The 6,000-nt window shown below is 40.3% G+C and overlaps 2 protein-coding genes across 2 annotated transcripts in view; one reads left to right on the forward strand and one right to left on the reverse strand.

Moving 5' to 3' along the window:
• The window catches only part of LOC118763424, a 66,858-nt gene that overhangs the window by 54,127 nt on the left and 6,731 nt on the right, over nt 1–6,000 (reverse strand). The gene's annotated exons all lie outside the window — the stretch shown is intronic.
• LOC115211583 (tubulin beta chain-like) overlaps nt 5,864–6,000 on the forward strand; it is a 45,651-nt gene continuing 45,514 nt past the window's right edge. The window contains exon 1 of the mRNA XM_029780141.2: nt 5,864–6,000. This exon is cut by the window's right edge and continues 85 nt beyond it. The gene's annotated coding sequence lies outside the window, so the exon portion shown is untranslated.

Here is a 6,000-nt window from a genome sequence, read left to right on the forward strand (position 1 = left end):
CCGACTTTTCCAGGAAGTCCTTCCTCCTCCTCGGACATTTCCAGGACGTGCCACTCACCCCCTCCTCAGACTTTTCCAGGAAGTCCTTCCTCCCCTCTTTGGACTTTTCCAAGATGTCCTTCTACCCGCTCCTCCCCTCCCTGTCCATCCTTGGTGTTTTCCGGGAATTTCTTCCTCTCCCTCCTCGCCTTCCCGTCCTCATTGGAATTTTTCAGGAAGTTCTTCCTCCCCCTGCTCCTCCTCATTGTAATTTTCCAGGAAGAACCATTCACCCTCCTCAGACATTTCCATGAAGTTCATCCACTCGCTTCTCCTCCTTCGCCACTCACCTCCTCCTTGGACATTTCCAGGAAGTGACACTGACCTCCTCCTCGAACTTTTCCAGGAAGTCCTTACTCCCCTCCTTGGAATTTTCTAGGAAGTCCCACTCACCCCCTGGACTTTTCCAGGGAGTTCCACTCATTCTCTCCTCGTACGTTTCCAGGAAGTAATTCACCTCTCCTTGGACTTTTCCAGGAAGTTCTTCCTCCACTCCTTGGAATTTTCAAGGATGTTCCACTCACTCACCCCTCGGACTTTTCCAGGAAGTTCCACTCACTCCTCATCGGACGTTTCCAGGAAGTCCTTCCTCCGCTCTTCTCCTTCTTCCCCTAGGACTTTTCCAGGAAGTCCCACTCAGCCCCTTCTCGGACTTTTCCAGAGTCACTTTCATCCGCTCCTTGGAATTTTCCAGGAAGTACTCACCCCCTCCTCGGACTGTTCCAGGAAGTCCTTCCTCCCCTCCTCCCCTCCTCCCCTCGTCCTTTCTTCATTTTCCTCCTCTCCTTGGAATTTTCCAGGAATCCCACTCAGCCCTCGGACTTTTCCAGGCAGTCCTTCCTCCCCCTCCCCTTACTTTCCTTCCCTTCATCTCCTTCTTTGGAATTTTACGGGAGTCCCCATCCGCTCTCCTCGGACTTTTTCAGGAAGTCCTCCCTCCCCTCCTTTCCCTTACTCCCCTTTAGTAATGCAGGAGAGTTTTCAATTAATATACATTGGATATTTGCAAATAACATATAATTAGTTTACGCAGATGTACGTAGATTTACATATACATAAGCAAACATGCATGGACACTGATATAGGTACACGTATACTAAATTATATATATACCAATACACAAATAGATATGTGTATATATATATATATCCATATACCCATACATATACCGTAAATCCTCGAGTATAATCGGGATTTTTCCCCAAAATTTAAAGGTCAAAATCCCTAGTGCGTATTATATACGAGGTTAAAAATGAAAAATATTTTCTAAGCAATGTCCGAGTCTCTATTTGCTGTCCGGCTAAGCCTGAAAGCAATGAAGTCATAAAAGAATCATCCATTACTTGTGGTAAGCAACATTTATTAAAACAAAAGTATACATAACACAGAATAACATGTAACAAAAACAATTTGCAAACATATCTACATTCCCATATAACAGTTAAGTACATTACCATTATTGTATTACGCATGCGCAGAAGTGTTTGTTCGGCTAGGTGCTGCTGGCTTAATTACGCGCGAATTGTCCTAAATAGTTTAGCGCTAAACAGTTCATCTTGTTGTTTGTATTGGCAATTTGCATCATTACCGTGGCAAACAATAGATACTTAATTAAATACCAGTATTAAATGTTTGAACTACTGTGGGTCTTTACTAGGGTTTTTTATAAGCGTGACTTAAACCTGTACATTAATCTCCAATAAAACATTTTATACATTACATGCCCATAAAATGCCTCGTAGATCTTATTCAGCTATGGTTAGACTTGAAGTTATATTATATGCTGAAGAGCATGATAATAGGGCCGCCGGAAGAAAACTTGATATTGACGAAAGCAATGTCAGGTTATGGAGCAGAAATAAAGATGAAATTAAACAGATGCCAAAGATAAAGAAGGCAATAATAATGGACGTTACCGTATACATTTTAACAAACCAAGGACGTTATATAGACCTCCTTGACTCAAGTTATAGAAGAGGTGCGTATTATACACAAGGTTAGTTTTTTCAGAGGTACAGCCCCCTAAAAATCACCTGCGTATTATACTCAAGGGCGGACTATACTCGAGGATTTACGGTACATATATATGCATATATATAGACACACATACACCCATACACATGCGTGCACATTCCCACATACACATCCTTATAAAAACACATATATACACACTCATTAGATATTTATACACACTTAGATGTGTATATATATATATATATATATATATATATATACATATATTAAAGATTATATGATTTCTAACTTGCATAACTGCACATTCAGATATATATATATATAAAATGACAACAAAAAACGAGACCTTGATATTATGGAAATAGGGGAATTTGTATATATATCTATATCTTTCTCTTTGTGTGTGTGTGTCTGTGGATGTATGTGCGTGTGTTTGTGTCTGTGTTTGTCCCACTACCACCATTACTTGACAACCGATGTTGGTGCGTTTGCCTCCCTGTTCAGCAGAAGAGACTGATAGAATAAATACCAGGCTTACAGGGAATAAGTCCAGGGGTCAATTTCTGACTGGAAACTATACCAGCATTAGAACGCAATCTCATACCCATCGGTTTCAACGGACGGCAATATACTTCAGAAGGATATATGAAAACTATCAAACGGGTAGAATATACGAAGTGACGGGAGGGAAAGGTTCGGGTGACCCCCCCCCCCCGTAGCTCTATGTAAATAAAATTATAATCAAATATTTATTTTAATTTTCTGCTGATTTTTTTCGCAAATTAGATGACTAAATGTGGATTCAATTAAATAACTGAGAACACCCTCGGTCGAAATCTTGGCTACGCCCATGTAAAAATACCATTGCAGAAATAGCTAGAATAAGTGAAGTGAAAACAAACAATACTCGTTTTATTTTTTTAGCGTTTTTTTTTAGCATATTTCCCTGCTGATCATGCATCATATACGATACACATTCCCATTTTTTTTTTTTTTTTTCAACCACCAGAGTAACTTGGGACTTACGAAAGGAAAGCTTTATATTAATTACACAGAACGTGTGAAATAAGGGCCAACTAAAAGTCTGAAAACAAGCATGGATGGTTAAAAGACACTTATGAAAACGCTTTGGACAGCAAATGATTCATGGCTTTTGTTAAAAGGGAAAGAGCGATGGCCAATACCATTTCCAAGGCTTCTGGGATTTGTGGGAAGAAAGGAAGAAGTGGTCCTCAGACTAGTGACCTGACCTGAATGCTTGAAACACCAAGTTTTGATGTTAAACTGAGTAACGGATTAAGAATGATTTTAATAATCATAAGAAGAAAAGAAAACTGCAAAGAAAGACGTCGGCAAATAAATAGAACTCGACAACATACGAAATATAGCACTGCTGGGTTGCTAAGTCTGGCACACAGATGACGTAGATACAAAAACCACACATACATACACACACACACAAACACCAAGATACCAAGACACCCAGAGACGCACTTAGCCACGCAGTGAAAGCAAGCAACGGTGAGACTACTGCAATGATGATGACAACGACGACGACGACGACGACGATGATTATGACAAAAAGGCCAGTGACGGCAATGAGGCTGATGACAACGATGACAGCAACGGAGGTGACGGAGACAACGGTTATGGCGATGGCGATGGTGATAACGATGATGATGACACTGACGATGATGATCGTGATCATGACGACGAAGGCGACGATGACGACAGCGAAGACATCCAGACGACGAAAATAACGGCAGCGGCGATGGTGATGCCGATGATGATGATGATGATGATGATGATATGATGATGATGATGAGATGATGATGATGATGATATGATGAAGAAAATGACGATGACGATGACGATGATGATGATGATAACGATGACGATGACGATGATGATGATGATGATGCCAGTGATGACGATGATGACGACGACGACGACGACGGTGGTGATGATGATGATGATGATCGGAGGGAGGAGGAGGAGAAGGAGGATATAAATATATTTGGTTTCCACAAAGAAAAATTAGTAAAAACCCCAAATAAAGCCAGAATGCTATTTTAGGGCCCAAAGAAATTCCCTGGTCGTCGTAAATTTGTGTGTTTTAAGACGAAAGTAACAAATTAGAATTTCTTGTTTGTCTAGTTTTTTTCCCGAAATTATTGTAAAACGAAGATTCTGCACGCCGATGAATGGTGGTTGCCTTGGAAACAAGACTTACAAATCGATATTTCTAGCTGCATTCTACCTAGAATGGTTGGTTGGGAACAGACAAATGGAATAGTCAGAGAAGGGGAGTGGACGAGAAGGGGAGGTGAAGGAGAGCAGGCTATAGTAAAAGGAAGAGAGAAAGAGAGGATATGTGTGAAATAGACTATTAGATAGATAGATAGATAGATAGAGAGAGAGAGAGAGAGAGAGAGAGAGAGAGAGGGAGGGATAGAGATAGATAGATAGATAGATAGATAGATGGATAGATAGATAGATAGATAGATAGATAGATAGATAGATAGATAGACAGAGAGAGAGAGAGAGAGAGAGAGAGAGATAGAGAGGAAGGAAACAAGGTAAGAGAAAGGTAAAATAGTAAAAGTGATGTATGAAAGAGTGAGGAACAAAAAATGTGATATGAAGAGGACTGAGGAAACAGGAGAACGAGAGAAAATGAAAGAAAGTCTCAGAAGAAGGAAAAAAGAGCTGGCGCTGAATGAGACAGGAAGAAAGGATGGAAATTAGATGAAAATAAGAAGAGTGTTGAGAGAAAGATATAAAACCAACGAGGAATGAGTAATTGAAGGAAAAGAGGTAGAAAGAGAGAGAGAAGATAAAAATAGATAAATGATAAAAATGGAAAGTGAAAGTAGAAGAAAGAAGCGTAAAAAAAATGCGTGAAGGAGAGGGGAGAAGGAGGAGAGAGAGGGTGGAGAAGATAGGCAAGGATAAGGATAAGAAGAGAAAGAGTGAAGAAATAAGAGTGGTGGGGAGATTAGAAATGAAGAAGAAGAAGGAATGAAAACAGACGTGAATCTATAGAAAGAGACTGAGAGTATAGAGAGGGGACGGAAATAAGGGCTTCGTGAGATGAAGGTTAGGAAAGAATAAGTTGTTTGACAAAAAATGCGGGAGAATGAAAAAGTAAGGGAGAAGTAATGGAAAAGAAATAAATAAACAAAGATAGATAGATAGATAGATAGGTAGATAGATAGATAGATAGATAGATAGATAGATAGATAGACAGATAGATAGATAGATAGATAGATAGATAGATATAGATAGATAGATAGACAGATGGATGGATAGTGAGAGGGAGAGAAGGAGAGAGAGTATGAGAAAGAAAGGAACGAGTGACTAATAACGTCAAAAGTATCAGAAAGTAAAATAGAGTTGTGTTCTGGAGATAGAAGGACAAAGAGAGAGAGAGGAGGGGGATGGAGGAAGGGAGAGGAGACGGAGAGTAAGATACAGGGAAGAAAAGAGGGAGGGAGAGCGAGAGGCAGAAAGAAAGAGAGGAGAGAGATAAAGAGCACTTTTGGAAGGTGAGTAATGCAGAATCTAAGGAAGAAAGAGTCGAAGATATAGGGATGCGGATATGAGAGAGAGAAAGAATAATGTTGGTGGTGGTGGTAGTCGGGTGGGTGGATATCGTTTGTGATTAATCAAATTCGCAAAGAGGAGGAGGAGGAGGAGGAAAAGGAGAAGGAAGAGGAGGAAGAGGAGGATTTGGTAAAGAAGCAAAGGGGGTGTGACTGTTATATATAAATATAACCGTTCAATTGGAAGCACCCACCTGATACAGGAAGCAGACTGTAGTGGAAGATTGGGTGAAAGAGAGAGAGAGCTGATATATATATATATATATATATTCATAAACAAGCAAAAAGGGAGAGAGAAGGAGAGAGAGCGAGCGAGAGGTTGTGTGCGTGAATGCGATTACAGTGCAGGACAGAGAAGTGTTCGTCAGCTTTCAGTCAGGTC

Source organism: Octopus sinensis, linkage group LG5 (genome assembly GCF_006345805.1).
Source record: "Octopus sinensis linkage group LG5, ASM634580v1, whole genome shotgun sequence".
Classification (NCBI taxonomy): Eukaryota; Metazoa; Mollusca; class Cephalopoda; order Octopoda; family Octopodidae; genus Octopus; species Octopus sinensis.